Source organism: Protopterus annectens, chromosome 12.part0 (assembly GCF_019279795.1).
Source record: "Protopterus annectens isolate FY-2018-M chromosome 12.part0, PAN1.0, whole genome shotgun sequence".
NCBI classification, from domain to species: Eukaryota; Metazoa; Chordata; order Ceratodontiformes; family Protopteridae; genus Protopterus; species Protopterus annectens.
In genome coordinates this window covers 639962513-639980413 of record NC_056746.1, presented here as the reverse complement: position 1 = coordinate 639980413, position 17901 = coordinate 639962513, and positions in this window count along the sequence as shown.

Below are 17901 nucleotides of genomic sequence, written 5' to 3'. Positions count from 1 at the left end.
AGGATTCACGAAGGCTTGCACGGAGTGTAAGAGATGTGCAACACTCCATGCAAGCCCCGCGATCCAGGAACAGCCCTAAGCTCCGTGTAAGAGACCAGCTAAAACGTCTCTTACACGGACTGGGCATAGACATGCTAAATACCTCACTTGCATCTGAAAGGTATGCAAATGAGGTATATTAGTGATCCACAAAGCAGAAACCAGTCCGTGTAGGAGACGTTTTAGCTGCAGAAATGTACTCAGCTGACAACTGAGTACATTTCTGCAAATTCCACAACGGAGCAATTTCAGGTCCAAAAAAAAGTTGCATATGACCCAGGCAGCATGCCAATGGCCAAATATGTGGCCATTGGCTAGATAACCCGATGCAAAAATATTAAAAATATAATTTTTTTTTTTGGCGAAAACCCAGCGCAGCCCCGCACAAACGGGCTGCGCTGTATAAAACCATAAAAAAGAAGGTTATAAACCCACAAATGTGGGTTTCATGCAATACATGGAATGACAATGCAGGGACCAGCAGACCAAAACCAACATGGCCACTGTGTAGTGGTTGCTAAGGGGGGAAGCTGATTCTAAGACATGTAACTAAGCATTAGTAGGCAATCTCATGTAAATGAGGGTTCGGATACTGAATCTCACAGTCATATACCAAATGAGCACAGTCTGAGTAGTGTAAGAGATACAAAAGGGGGAGGAATAGAGTAGGAGATAGGTGACATCACAGGGGGGAATGGTAGAAAGAAATGCAGTTCATTGGAGGCCAGTGTAACATGACAGATGACAGGCACAGATCATGGAAAGAGGTGTGCCACTAGATAAGTCATGGAAAGTCAAGAAATGGAAGGTGTACACTGTTACCTACACCAAAGTTTCTTGCTGGCCATGCATGCGCACGTGTGCATGCCATGAAGCACGAGTAGGACAGTGTGCACGCTTGTAAGGCAGTGTGAGCTTGTGGGAGCGTGTTGGGAGATGTTTAACACTGTTTGCGCGGGTGTGCGTGCGTGTAAGGCAGGCCGAGTATGTTGGAGGCTGTTGGCAGACATGTAACAGTGTTTGCTAGGGTGTACGCGCGTTTAAACCCGAATAAGTAGATTCTGAACCGTGTAAGCACGCAGCGTGTGTAAGCCACTGTAAGCGTGTTTCAGATAGTATGCATGTTGCTCCCCCCTGAGGAAACAGAGAGGAAAAAGGAAGCAAGAGAATTAATAGGAAGCTAGCAAGGATAACTGCTGAAGCTAGCAGGTGAATATAATTAGAAGCAGGCAATTACACAGGCAGAATAGTAACCCAGCCCAGCACTTAAAACTCTGCAAACAGTAGTGCAGGATGTTTCCATTAAGAGACACTGCAAGACAGGAGTAAGCTAATAGAAGTGAAAACTGAAAAAACTTCACTCAGAGCAGAAATGTTAGGGGCTGCCATAGCTGTCATAATGAGACATAGGCGACTTGCTGAGGGTGGTGACAATGCAGATGGTGCCAGACAACCCACAGTGAGGAGACGGAGAAGAGTGTACAGGCCCAGAGTCACCTACCACGGGTTACATGAGCTGGAGATAGAGTGGACAGAGAGCTCCTGCAGCAAATTGTTGAGCTGTGCAGGCCACGCCTCACACACAGAACCAACAGAGGGGAACCCATCCCAGTGGAAACCAAGGTATGTATTGGCCTAAGAATACTAGCAACAGGTACCTTCCAGAGACCAACTGGCGATATGATGGGTGTCTATTACCATTGTCAGAGTACAGATAGGTATGCTTTGGTAACCCACAACTGTCCGCGTGTGGTTGTGTCACACAGTATGACCTTGTGTGGGTGTTTGTACATAACAATGCATGCCATTGCCTAAACCAGCAATGGCATTGCACACATGATGTATGTGTGTGACACATACACATAAATACCTGTGACCTGCAGTAGTTACCATGTCTGACACATGCTTCGAGTGGATAAATGGTATTTGCAATGTATACCAATATTTACTGTGCAGGGTCCGCACGTGGTATGTCTCTATACAGTGTGGGTGTCTATGGTGAAAGACCTACAGCAGGGGATACACATCTGGTCTGGGCCATATAGTGTACATGTAGTCGATGTACAGGTGCTGCATGTTCCCACCTGTTGTGGTAGTGGTAACATGTCATTCCACTGCAATTCGGTGACCACATGCTGTGAACCCTTCAACTAGTGTGTTGTAGCTACAGTAATGCTCACACACAATGTTTGGCTGGATGCAGTCCGGCCATATAAACACAGTTCTTGAGACTGTCATATTGCCAGTGTTGTTATGGAGGATAGGTGGTCTTCCTGTGTATGGGAGGGTTGTGTGTGCCAGGCTATGAACCAGATGGCAGTCCGACACACTGTTAGCTGCACATGAGTAGGCCCTGATGGTTTGTGCTGTGCCAACAACCTGGAGGTGTGTGTATCTGTGTTACCTTGGGATACCACCCCCCTATCTATGTGTGTTACATGTGTAGGGGACGACAGGCATGGTATGGGGCATAACCTGTCAGTGATGGGTAACACCTGTGAGCCATGAATCATGAATCTGGTACTGCACAGACATTGCAGTTCACCGTGCTGAGGGCAGTGTCTGGTGCATGCATCTTCCAGTGTACACTGCTGTTGTTGTGTATTAGCACTGTTAGTGTCCTAACCTGTGTGATACCCACGGAGGTCGCTATGTAAACTATGTCCTGCAGCATAAGGCAGTATGTGTGTACCAAGGAGCTTTGCCATTATACATCGGGCCATGGCTGTCACGTGCAAGATGAACCTTGCATCATTGTGGCTTCCTAGCATGTAAGCACGTTGACAGCCAGTGGATACCCTATGAATGACAGTGGAGACTGAGCATAATGTAGACATACAACACCCTTCCCACATATAGTGGCAGAATACCTGGTGAGGGTATGTTGGCAACCAACATCAGGCTCATACTGGCCTGTGCCACATGCTGAGAGATCCATTCTATGTTTCCTATCATGTAGTCCAGGGAGGTATGTCTCAGGCAGCCATACTGGCATGGTCAATGAGTGAGTCATATCTGTCCATGCCTCTGACTGACCTGTATGCATGTTTGCTGTGGTGGACCATAGTGCCCCTGAGGCATATCACTGTGACCTTCACCAGATACAGCCTGTTGAGCGGGACCCCTGTGCAGCACACAAGACAGGTACCTGACACGTCTGTAGCAGGTGTGTTGTGTAGCCCTACAGGCTGTGAGTGTGTGGCACAGGGGATGTGCGTGCCATGTGTGGCATGTGCTCTGTTCCGACGTAACATATGCCTGTGTGCCAGCTGTGAAGGTGTGTGATGCCCAGGCAGGCTGCTATTCTGAGTCCCCACATATGCCCCAGTGTGTTCAGCATGCTGTCAGTGCGTGTCAATGTCTGACTTGTATTGTAGTCACTGTAATATATTTTATTGATTTATTTATTTATCCTACATTTGTTGACTGGGATAGTCCGACTGGATGTATGTCCATTTCCAGGGGAGGCCCGTGGAGACAAGCTACGATGGTAGCAGATACAGCATTACATAATACTAGCATTACATATTACAAACAGATTATTTACAGAGATTACATAAGTAAGCAAGTCAAACATGTTCCACAGGTTAATGTTAGTCCTGAGCACAAGTCAGGATTAAATTAAAATTACACAGTAAAGTGGTTCACAGATTTTACACATTCGAGTTAGCCAGGCTTGATACATTGACATAGCCAGTTAAGTGACAAATGTTGTTTGAGTCTACTGTTAAATTGACCTAAGGTGGACAGTAGGGTAATATCAGCTGGAAGTGAGTTCCAGGATCTACTTACAGGGTTTGCAAAGAAAGAATCACCGGCTGTGTTATTAAACCTGCTAGTCTGAAGTAGTAATTTGTTAGAGGATTGAAGCGGTCTAGGATTGTTATAGGGGGTGATAATATTTGAAGTGCAGGAGTATTGTCTGGATTATAGAGGATTTTATAGGCCATAATCAGTTGGTTATATTGTATTAGGCTGGGTATTGCAAGCCAACCAAGCTAATTTAGATTGATGCAATGATGTGTCCTAAAAGGCAGCCCAGTGGCAAACCTGGCAATGTGGTTGTAGCAAATTGAGTGTTTGTTAAGGACAGTCTTGTTCATATTCGAGTAGAGGGGATGCATACAGAAGGGTTGAAACAAGGTGTGAGCGAGCTATGGCACCTTTAGCTGGAGGGGCTAGGAATTCTTTAATTCTGTAAAGTGACCCTAGTTTTCTATTGATGGCTTTGATAATCTGGTTAACATGTAGGTCACATTTGAGATTATTGTCTATGATGACACCTAATAGTTTCGGAGATGGGTCAGGGGAGATTATTGTGCCATCAGTTGATGTTATGGTAACGGTGAAAGTGGTAGACCTACATGTTGGTGAAATAACAGCAGTTTAGTTTATTTGGGATTTAGGATCAGATGATGTTCAGAAAGCCAGTTTTCTATTGTATTAAAGGTGGTCTGGGTAGCTGACCATAACTCTACTGGAGATGTGGCTGAGCAGATCAGAGTAGAGTCTTCAGCATATTGGATACAGCTGATGTTTGGGATGACAGTATAAAGGTCGTTAATGAAGATGGAGAACAGCAAGGGCCCTAGTATAGAGCCTTGTGGTACTCTGAGGGTGTTAGGTAGAAGGTTAGAGAGTTTGTTCTGCCAGAGGCCAGCCTGCTGTCGACCATGCAGGTAGGATTGAAACCATTGGAAGGCACCAGTATCTAGACAGTGTTTGCAGGGTGTGGAGTACAAGTTGGTGATCAACCATATCGTATGCCTTGGAAAGATCCAAAAAGAGGGCTGAGGATATATAATTAGTGTTGCAAGTATGGTTTATGGTGTTAGTAAAGGCTAGGAGGCCTGAAGTAGTGCTGTTATGAGGACATAAGCCATGCTGAGTGTCTGCCATAATGCGATTTTGGATTAGGTGGTGCATGAATTGTCTATGACAAAAGTTTCCATAATCTTTGCAAGTGGAGAGAGTATAGCTATTGGCCTATAATTGGAGAATACAGTAGAGCTGCCTCCTTTGTGAAGTGGGATTACATATGACATTTTCCAGATGGTGAGAAAGTTAGATTCTACCATGGTTCCTTTGATTACCTTTGAGACGGGGTAAGCAATAGCATCATCTGGTTTTGATAGGTACCCGGCAGGGAGTTGAATTGCAGAAAGTGTAGTGGGTTTTACTGTTTCAATCAAGGTACGGAGAACTGAAGTGGCGACTGGTTGGCAGCTGAATGCAAGTAGTTTTCTAGGGGTGCTACTTTCAGGACCAGGGGAGCTAGGAGGTAGATGGCTAGCTAGGGCCTGAAATGTCTCAGTTAAGAACTGGTCAAAATTATCAGGAACATCTTCAGGGGTATTATCAATAGTAGCAGCAGGGATTGGGGTTGATGTTTGTCCAGGATGTAGTATATATGACATGCCACCTGACAGGGTATGGCATTACTGGGTTCAGAGAGACCAGTCCCCAGATTGGCTGTGTGGTGGCATCCCACACATGTGTTGCACGTTCCTGGCCAAGGGTGATGGCTGACTGCATACATGTGGCAGCTGTGACATTGACACATGACTCACATAAACCACAACTGGACCATAGAGGTGATTCACAGGTTACCTTTGCACATGCTACCCTAGTAGTGTGATTGCCATGGTGAGTACCAACACATAGGGCCAATGGGGAACAACATACTGAAGGTGTGTATGTGTGGGTGTACCGCTTCTGTTTCATAGCACTGACATATATGACTGCACACGGGTAAATTCCAGGTAAGACGTGTGCAATGTGTCACAGGCAACGTGCATATGCGACAGACAGTGATGTTCTGTCATGTGTAAAGTTGACATACGATCAGACGCAATGCAGATGTCACTAGAAGTCTACAGAAGCACTGTAACTCTGCATTGCAGGTGTAAGCAGTGTTCCAGGGAACCCCAAGTGAACATGCATGCAAACAAAGCTACAGTAAACAGGGCTGGAAGTAGTGCATTATACAACAAAGAAGGGGTAACAATAACAGTAAGTAACAATGCAAATATGTAGGCACTATCAACATGTACCCAGGAATACAGCAGATGCCCATGGTAGAACTGCTATTATGTCATACTTATTTGTGATTTGGATTACATTGGTACTGCACACATATCTACATGCACCAACATCCACATGGCATAGTCGTTGTGGGAAACTTGACACCATTACTGTACATGTCCACCATTGCATATCACTACTATGCTAGCTTTCCCCCTGTGCTACCCTTGTATGCGGCTATCTGTTGACAACCTTACCACCGGCACGCAATTATGTGCAGCTGTTATACTTTGGTATGTACTATGGGTGCAGATAACAATTCAGGACATTCATACAGTTACTGCAGCAGGCATGCTGGGATAAACACACAGTCATAGCAGCACACTGTACTGTTACCAACATGATACTACTAATACACTTCTATGTAGTCACCCTGTGCATCAGCAATGTGTTTACCTGTTCCTGCAATGATGTTGGAGATTGCAGGAGGTGGCACAGTGTCATCATATGCACAGGATGTGGATTAGGTATGCCTGAGTCAGCCACTGATACCACCAATTGACATGTGTGTGTATGTGTGTTGGTGAGGGGCAGCAGTACAGGGTGGGGCAGTGTTGGTGCAGTGTGTGCGTGTATGTGGTTGCCCTAGATGTTAACATTTCGCATGTGTGTATGCACGCACACAGTTCCACCTCATGGCTGCCATATACAGGGCTTTGTGGACAGCCACAGACTGCACCTGGCAGGCCTTACAGATCAGTGTATGTGTGCACAGACATGGTACCTGTGCCTGGCAGGGGTGCTACGGACCGTATCTAGTACAAAGCCAGACTGGGTACTGTCATCAGAAGTGGGAGTGTGTTGACTGGACACAAGTCCCTGTTGGGACTGTCCAGAGCCACGCACATGGTCTCCTGGGGCATTCGATGACAGCACAGACCCAGCATTGCTGGGGCTGCTGCTGGCACTATGGGGCATGCGGAGCCTGTTGTCATCGCCGACTGCCAGCTGCTGCTGCTGCCGGCATACGGCCACATCGATGCTGCAAACGCCCACCATTGCCCTGGCTCATGGACATCTGGTTGTGGAACTGCTGTAATATGTCCCCACAATGTCTGTCTATGACATCGGTGAAGTTACAGATAGCATCCGCAATGTCACGCATACTGTCTGTCATGGTTGTGCGACATGCTCTCAGCTCCCTCAGACCCTGTCTGGTGTACCTTTCTATACGTGACTGTGCCTGCATGACAGTCCGAAACATAGCTGAGGTTGACAGACCTCTTTGGGCACGTCGGTCAGAGGCAGAACACCCACGGATGCTCCCACGGGAACCCATGGGCAACTGTCTGTGTGGTACCATCGGAGGACCCTGCCCATGGCTGCTGTGTGGGGACGCATGTGCCACAGGTACCACATTACCCTGGTCTATGCCCGCTGTATCCTGTCCATCACCTAGGGACAATGGTGACAAAGGATGTACAGGCAGGATGACTGTGCGCAATGATGGGGTTGACAGCTGTGTACTGTCAATTGGCTGACCAATGGCAGACCCTGACACACCTTCCTGTACCATTACACAAATATCATCATTACCAGTAGCCGTGGCACAGGATTCAGGTTCCCTGCTGCAGGTCACCAGAGCAGCCCCAGAACCTGTGGGAGGAAGACAGGAAACACAGTTTACAGTCTCCAGACATTGTTACCAGTGATGCACTTATACACACATGCACACATGCACACATGGACACATGCACACATGCACACATGGACACAGGCACACATGCACACATGCACACAGGCACACATGCACAGGCACATGGACACATGCACACATGCACATGCACATGCACACATGCACACATGCACACATGCACATGCACACATGCACACATGCACATGCACACATGGTCACATGCACACATGCACACATGCACACATGCACACATGCACACATGCACATGCACATGTGGACACAGGCACACATGCACACATGCACACATGGACACAGGCACACCTGCACACATGCACACACATGCAGTATACACACAGAGCACTACTGAGTTACACTACTATTACTAGCATTATCAGGACTATTATAGGTTATGTTAAACACACTCACCAGCATGGATGGCCTGCCTTGCTGTAACCCTGGAGGGACCTGCAGAAATGATGAGATTAATGTCAGTGGGCACAACTATGCCATTGATATTGCATATGATACAGTGTACAGAACAATCAAGTGTACATATGGCATATTACCTGCACGCTCCATGTTGTGCTGCTGTGTGGAACCAGCCTCCATCATAATGCAGGTGTACTGCTGTTGGTGTTCCAGGGCTGGAGCCACAACACTTAGGAGTAGCCCCTCCAGTCTGGTGAGGGGGGGATGTGTGGCCACCCCACCTCCTGTGGTGACCTGTTGCCTGTGGATATCTGATGCACGCTGCCGGACACTTCGGATTAAATCACTGCAGTGATGTCGTACCTGCTCATATGTCCTGTTATGCGTGCCAATATCATTTACCCTACGGACAAGGTCTTGCCACAGTGCGGCCCTCTCCTGCTGATTCTGACTGGTGCAGGAAAACAGGATGTCATACTCCCGCTCCAGGCTCTGGTGGATCTCCTCATCTTCCGCCACAGAGTAGGCGGGGTTACGCTGTCGCGCCATCTCCTGGAAGAGAACACAAACAGGATATCAGCAGACCATGTCAGCAATATATGGCACACATACTATACATGATACTCATGTGTAGTGATATACTACTACTCCCATATGTTGCATGTGTGTGTGTTGTGGTGGATACACAGGTACATGGCCAGATATCAGTGCTCAGCCAACACCTGTGCAACAATACCTGCCACATTCCACACAACATAGTAGCATGCCCCATCGGTCAGCACACACTGACAGGTGCAATGCACAACCTCACTCTGGGGGTTCATCCCAAGGTACTATATGTGGGACACCGTCCACTCCTGTGATGTGGACAGAAGTTACTCGGCCAGGATATACATATCCCACCACCACCACCAGCACAGTAGACTACTTTGATATGTATGTGATTAGACAGTTATTCACTTGCTGGGACTGAGATGGTATCCATGCAGCACACTGGGCCAGTGGAAGCCACAAGCCACACTGCTGACCCCTTTGCAAATGCTTAACACGGACATGCCACAGATTGCATGGAACTTGCACACACATTTCTAACCCAGACCTTATGCACAAAGGTTAGGCATCCTGTCCGGTGGACCCCAGACAGAGGCAGGTTGTATAACAATAGCAGGAGGCTACTGCAGGACAGAGCACATTTACATTAAGGGAAGGCATCTGTGGTCAGCACTGGTACTACGCTATGGTCCGTCATAACAACGGCCACGGCCTACTCTGGGAGGGAAATGGACACAAACACTATGGATGACCACAAGGCCTTCTTCAGTTATGTTACACATATGGACCACATGCTTCAGATATGCTCTGTGTTAATACACACCTACTTAACATTCACCAAACACACGGATATTGGCAACAATCTTGCAGACATGTTCGGTGCATGTATCCCCCTCCTTCTCCCCACCAGTTGAAATATTTATCACAGCTGGATGTAACCTCCTATCATCTCACATGTCCAGGTGAGGGCCGCCCTCAGCAGAGAAGAACACACAGCATCACTGTGACCTTGTGGTATCCCTGGATGCGTGCTACCGGCACTCTGAGAGGACATACAACCACATATAACACTGATAATTTATCTTGGTCGTACTACAGGATATGTACCTGGACAGTGGCATACAGCAACAGTGGTCCCACACCACTAAGGGGGCACCTCGACTGACCCTGGGAATTACCACATCATATGCATAACGGGCCTGGTCTGCTAAGCTATGGAATTATGTAGTATGGGATGCATATGCAGTGATATCGGGTACCTGCAGACACTTGTTCCCAGCCAGTGTGCCTTTGGGATGGGCTGATCCTGACTTTTGAACCTGGCTGACCTTTCAAAGCAGTCACTACAGCCATTGCTGGGCCAACACACAGACAACTGCTGCCAGGATCATGGCCTAAGACTGATTGACATGTAATGTATGGTCATCCCCTTTTGGTGGAACTACATACACACAACATATCACATGGACATACCTATGGATACAGACCTATGACATATTTGGAGGGTTCACAGTATGCACACTATTAACCTGCTACTTTGCATTACCTGTGTTTGTCGCAGCTGGTTGCGTTACCACAGCTTCTGCTTGCTGCTGCTACTGTCAGTGCTGACAGCTTCGGGTGACAAAGTCACAGTGACTAATTTATTATTTTTTTTTTTTGCTCTCTCTCTCTCTCTCTCTCTCTCTCACTTCTTGCTCTCCCTCTGTCTGCTTACAGACAATGCAATGAATGTATTGCATGTGGGGAGTGTTAGCACTGGATGCTTTTGTAGGTATCTGCATAGGTCCATGTGATGGCCTCTGCACCAATTGTAAGCCAGCATTTGCTAATTGCATACAGCCAGTTGTGTACTGATTGCAGTTCTCACTGTGATTTCAGGTCAGTGCTATAAAAGTGTATGTGGGATAGGCATTGCCCTTTCAGATTGTGAGGGCGGGGACCATGCTGGTATGCTGTGGACAGTGTTCTGTGAGTGTAAAGGTTAGTATCTCTCTCATTATTCAGGCTGTGTTGTATATTCACATTTCTCCATTCCTCTCTCATGTTCCCTGTAGCAAGTGTGTATGCACATTGACTCCTACAACTATATATAGATATATATTTATATATATATATATATATATATATATATATATATATATATATATATGTACACATACATACATTTATATACGTACTTTAACTGACCTTATTATCTACAAGCTGCCAACTAGCATGGCTGTTTCTGTTCACACACTACTATTATGGAAATCTAGTAGTTTTGACAGTAATTTTAAATGACATGCTTTGTGCACTACAAATCCTATATTCCCTTTACATTCATCCCTACTATTACATGTTATATTTATTTTAGCACAATGTTTTTGTATAAGAGTCATGGCTTAGTGGTAGGTCGTACAGACTAGTGTTTCCAAGGTCCTGGGTTCAGGACTAACAGTGGGATTTTATTTTGCTTTTGAACTGAGTACAGGACCTGTCAATCAAAGTGACTAAGGCACTTTTAAGCAGTTGTAACCGGGTTAGCACTGGTTTGTGCAGAGCTCACGCATGCGCACTGGCGGTTAGCTCCACGCACACAAGCGCACACCCGCTTACAACTGCTTAACGGTGCTTACTCTGGCACACCAGCTATTTTCTTTGAAAGAAAAGAAAATGGGGAGACAGGAAAGTGGTGAAAAAGGGGTCACAAAGAGGGTAAGACAGTAGGGAAACAAGCTTGGGATGTGCAGGAGGGATGTAGGTAAGGCCCATAGCTGCCCATTTCTTCATCAGCAACAGCTGTGCATATGTATGTAATTTGGTGTGACATTTGAAACCTTCCACCCCTGAGAGAGGTATCAGGACAACAATAATACTTGTTGTACAGCCAATTGTAATTGATAGGTTCCATGTCCAGCAGACATGTGTGCGGAATGGGCAGCTATGTATGGGGCATAATATTTTTGTGGGTACAGAGTGCCCTTTTTTTTTTTTTCAGGTGAGAGTGGTATGTCAGGTGAAGGAAGTCGGTACAGCTGGGGAGGTAGGTTGGGTAGGTAAACAGACAAGACAAACAAGATGCATACAGGGGTGGTGTATGCCACGTGTGGGAGGGGTTACATAATTGACAGGAGCCGGAGGTTTGGATATCCAGAGCCCATGAGCCCACAGATGGCAACAGTGGAACTGATATCCCCACCCATAGGCAGCTGCCACTGTTCCTTCACTGCCCAGGACGGGGCTGTGCTGGGGGCTGTGTAGGCCGGGCAACAGGCATGCCCGTTAGTTGTGCCACCCATGCCTCGAGCTGGCGTAGGGGCTCGAGAACAGAGTCCCGAATCTCCCTACGCACCACAGTCTGGACGCTATGGAGGGTGAGTGGTGGTTCTCCTCTGGCCACACTTGCAGAGGGAGGGCGAGCCCCATCCCCTGCAGCACTTCCACCCGCAGGTGGCACAGGGTCACCGGAGGATGGTCCGGACTCGGCACTAGTGCCAGGTGCACTTGCCAACTGAGGTGGGAGAGGTGGGTCTGCTGGAACCCGCCTTCCCTGTCATCCTATGTTTTGCATTATGTCATGACAGTTTGGGTTAGTGACATATAATACCATTCACAATTAGTTGTAACAGCATGCATTAGTATTCCCATTAACCAAACACCCAGATATTCACACCATTGAACAGCGTGCATAACACATGCATAATTTGAACAGAAATACACAGTCCAACAACATGCAGGGTTAATTGATGGCAACAGGCCATCAGGTGTGGATGTATGAACAGGGCAGATGCATCAACGGACATGCAAATATATATGACCCAACAGGACAAACGTCCAGGGGTGTTAATTGTGATTGCACATACCATTTTCACGTGGAATGGGTTATATGTGGTTATAGGGTGGGGTAAAGAAAGTAATATTAACACCTTCGAATAACAATACATATGTTGTACATTTCTAATAGCTACAGTTATATACACACTACTGTTCTAACTACAGTTTCCTATATGATAACTATTTCAACTTGGTGATAGGACTATTACTGCAACATCAATATACATTTTATTGTTCTTCATACACATTCATATCTAGCTTTGTTCAGCTACATCATCCTGATACATTTGCTTTATATAGCTGTAGACAAGTGTGGATGTTTGGTATATCAGACAATCATCCTATCTGCATATTGCAGACTGAGAGCAACATATCCAGATTTTGGGATACACATTCCAGATGCAGCAACACTTTGAACAGATTTCACTGTTTGGTTTTGAATCTCACATGCATTTCATTCTGTCTTGACTGCAGTATACTTTATTCAGGGGTTATTACTACTGTATTGCTGGATTCATGACACTTTCTCACACTCTCTCACTTGCTTTCATTTTACTATTCAGGATGGTACTTACATCTAGGCTTTATTGACATGTTTTACCTGTAGTTATTACAATCCTTTCCAGCAGTCTCACTTCTGCCATGTTTCAGTATTTCCACAGGGATATATTTCACACATGTGATTTCATCATCTTCTGCAGCTATAATTTTCAGCCTGCTGCAGGTTGTGTACTATTTTCTTACAGGTAGGGCATTTTTATTTCAGAATATATGTCAGACAGTTTCATTTTTTGGTTTAACTTACAGGCTGAAACACACTTTTGTAATCAAGCAATACTTGCAGACACTTTCACACTGTTACTTGCAGATTTTATTCCTTACTGACTACACTGCACTCTTTTGCTGACTGTCATACTTTTATATTTCTTTACAGTTACTGGTAGTGGATTACTGACCTGCCTGGTGGCAAATCAACCAGCCTATCGCCATAGGCTCTGCGGTTCATAGAACGGACACCTGCAGCTGTAATATAAATGAAGTAATATTGGAATACACATCTCCATAATATCAGCTAGTTTAATTTCTTACATACATAATTAAATGTTACTTACTCAGTAGTGGGGCGTTGGGTGTTTGCCGGGCCTCCTGGATCCAAAGGTTCAGTTGGTCCTGCTTGCATCTCTTCAGGTCTGCATGGTGGTGATGGACCTGCTCACCAGTCCTTGGAATCCCTGTGGCACTGGTGAGATCATGAGCCAACCAGTCCCATGCCTCGGCCCTGTATGCTCCCCAGAGGACCTGGCCCTGCATGAGTTGGGCCTCATGATTATGGACTAGGAGCCAGACCATGTACCTGGACTCCTCAACACCCCACCTCTGTGCTCGAAAGCAACTACCCTCTCCTACTCCTGTCATTCTGCCTGCAGGTCAGCTCTACAATCGTTTATGTTGTGTATTCCCTCCTATGGGGCTTATATAGTCCGTTTTTCCCACACATATCTGTGATTGGCCATTTTGGAATTGTATCAACTTCAGTAAACCTGCATTGTCATGCTCTAGTTTGTATTCATTCCTATATATTAGCTATTATTGCATTTAAAGGTACTGCTGTCATGGCTTAGTGGTTCTGTACCTTGACTATGGTGTATAGTATCCTGGGTTCGAACCTGGCCACTGCTTTTTATTTTTCATGACTGTCTAGACATGCTGAGGGGTGTGTCTGTGTAAAGGCAGTTTTGATACGGCTTGCTCAACGTTGCTCGTCGGTTAGCTTGTTTGCGTGGTGCGCAGCTCCGCGCAAACGGGGTTCGCTGCTTTAAGCCTCATTTGGCTATCGGCATGCATATTACACTCAGCTCAGTTAGGGGCACATAGATTTAGCGTGTTAGACCACTGCTCAGCTACGGGCACTCATTTTGCACCAGTTAAACCACTGCTCATCTACGGGCAGATGCACTCACTCTGTTAAACTGTAGCTCAGCTATGAGCACATCTGGCATTTTTTATTCTTTTGTTACCTCACATTTCTTCAATATTAATGGGCTATTTCATTACATTTTACATAAATTGTGGTTTTATGTGTACATATTTGTCATGGACTTGTTTCCTGCTTATTTTGCTAAAAAAAAAATTGGTGTTGTGGGGGCTTGAACCATGAATGCCTGCTCTTCAGCCAACATCTCTACCGCTACGCTATTGCTTCCTGGCTTATTTTGCATATTTAGTTCTTATATGCTTTTCCACTGACTGCTAACTGTAGCTGCGCTACGGGCACGCCCACCCAAACGAGCGCACTCACGGTTAAACATTTTTACAATTTAAAAAAAATATATAAAACGTGTTTATTTATATGTTTTCTGTTCATAGTCTGTGGGGGCATGTGTTGTGTTCTGTTTATTCACATTTCCGTGGACTCTGTCGTGGGTGTTTACTTTGGGTACTTTTCCTCTTCTGGGGGAGTGTCCGCTTACAGGGCTCGGCCTACTTACACGCCCCCTACTGTCTTACACGGACCGTGTTGGCCTTAAGTGAGATTCAACATGCTCTCATGAATATGCAGAGCATGCTGACATCACTCCATTTAACTGCAGCCTCCATGTATGAGTTATAACTCTTACACGGAGGCTTCGTGAATCCTGCCCATTGTGAAAATATACAAAAAGGTTAGAACTGTTTTGCAGAAAAGGGAGAAAGATGCAATAATATCATGTATTTGATGCATTTCACAGGATAGGTGGAAGGTTCATATAATGGCATTTATACTAGGAAAATAAGATAAACAAGCTAAGTGGAGGGTAATGGAGTAATAGTAAAAAGGCAGCAAGGAACAAAGTACCCATAAGGCTGAGGAAACAAGCTGAATGCTAGCAATAGAGAGACTGATGAATGACTAAGTTGGAAAAATAGGCAGGAACGGAATGAAGGGAAACACGAAGGGCTGAGTGAGGCTGAGAAGAGGCAAAGCGAGAGAGGGAAAGGTACGTGCGTGTACACACACACACACACACACACACACACACACACACACACACACACACACACACACACACACACACGCACATGGAGAAAGAGGTGTGAGGGAAGGAGTATATAAATTAATGTGTGAGAGTGTGTGTGTGTGTGTGTGTGTGTGTGTGTGTGTGTGTGTGTGTGTGTGTGTGTGTGTGTGTGTGCACGTGTGTGCATGCATGCTTATGTGTATCCTGTAGTGGGTCAGTACCCTACTCAGGATAAATCTCTCTCTCTCTCTTTTGAGAGTGGAGTGCTGGGCAGGGTTCAGCTCACACATATCCCCAAAACTGATTAAGCAGGTAATCAGAATACTTAAAATAAAGAAAGACGAAGGCTTTACTATAAGTTGGGTGAGAGATAAGAATTCACTGTACAAGGGAGAGTGCATGCCCACGTGTGCTCAAACACACACATATGAAGCTACTGGGGTGTGAGACTAGATTTCTATCCAATGTAATGAAAACAGGTACGCCTGGCTTCCTCCTGAAGGTGATTCTTTAATGAAGTTTTGAATGCTAATGAAGTCTGTGAGCTTCTTATGTTATTTGGTAGTTTCTTGTACATAGCAGGACCTAATCTGGAGAAGGCTCTTTCTCCTATGGCTGTCTTAAAAAGTGATCTGACCAATAGGTGGTTTTCTTCATAGAGTTACTTAGTGAGAAGGTTTGTTCCTGGATTGATCATTTTCTATTCATTGAGGGGCAGTAGCCTTGTTTTAATATGTTAAAGAGAAGCGTGCTGAAAAGGAGGGTAGCTCTGCATGAGATTGGGTGCCATCTGATGGCAGTAAGTATATCACAGGAATGTATTCTATCACCATACACACCTACAAATATTATTTTCATTAATTTGGAGCTTGTAAGTATCATAAACTGAATGACAATACTCTATATATATCTGGGTAGTTTTAAAATAGCTTTGTGCTAAACAAGCAATGGTTAAGCTTTCTGTTTTAGAAACTTTAACTATTTTACTTTTCTGTTTTTAGATATTGTTAGTAATGCAATTTTCTGACTGGCAAGTTCCTGTTTTGTATTTATTTATGTATTTACAGTTTCTTTCTAAAATGAACAAGCTTCATTTCTAGATGGACAGTATCTTGTAAGGTTGTAGGTTGTGGTATATCTGTATTTGGTGGAGTTCAAATTCCTCGGATGTAAATAGCCCAAAGTACAAGGCACAGTGGGAAACAACACCAATCACTGTTTTCAATATGAAATTACTGCCAGTGCAACTAAGTGTGCAGTGATTTCCTTCTTTTGGGAGATTTTTACCTTCTTTCATTTAGTGCAACCATGGATTTCTTTGTTTTTATATATATATATATATATTATATATATATATATATATATTTGGGGTGGGGGCGGGAGTTTGCTCAGAACATTAGTGAGGCACATGGTGGGGTTTGCCACATGAAAAAATGTAACACTTTACTTTTACATCCTTCTATTCATCACGTATTAGTTTTTGGAATTTCTGCGACTCTTAGTTTTTGCCATTTAATGTTTCATAGTACAACCATAGATTGTGTCAATGGTCTGTTCTGTTTCATTTCTTTCTTTCTAGGTTGATTGGGGAAAAATCCTTAACTGATTTTATTACTAAACTGGTGCTAAATGATTCGTAATATGGGTAGGGTGATAATAAAATTATTTATTGCTCAGGTCACATAAACATTTTTATCCAATCCTCTTTCACTGTATATTGTTTGTCTGTGTGCACACACACACACACACACACACAAATATATACATATATATATATATATATATATATATATATATATATATATATATATGTATATATATAGATATATGGGATCCGGACACATGCTCGACTAGCATATGTCAGAATCACAAAACATCGAACACACATACACGAAAACGCTTAACATCGACAAGCGTTTCCATGTATGTGTGCCTGTCTTGTAGATAGGACTACAGTGCGGGTAAGGGAAAATTCCCTTTTCCCCACTGTAGTGCGATCTCGGAGTGAGAAAATAAAGTAGGGGGGGTGAGGGGGGCACAGCAGTGAATGAACCAGAAATGACTGAGAACACATGAAGTACCTCCCAAAAGAAAATGTAAAACAACGAAACACCATACATGACTTTTTTTGCAGGGGACAAACCACTCTGCACCCTCACACCCATGCCCTGCAGCCTTATATATACCCACTTCAAGTTCATGTAACATTAGGGGCAGATTTCAATCCCTGTTCCACTGTGGTCTCAATATCAAAACAGAGAAAACCTCCCCAAACATGCCTAAATTGCCACTTAACCACCCTGATATAGAGTATCTAAACCCACTAATACCAAGAAATACACATAA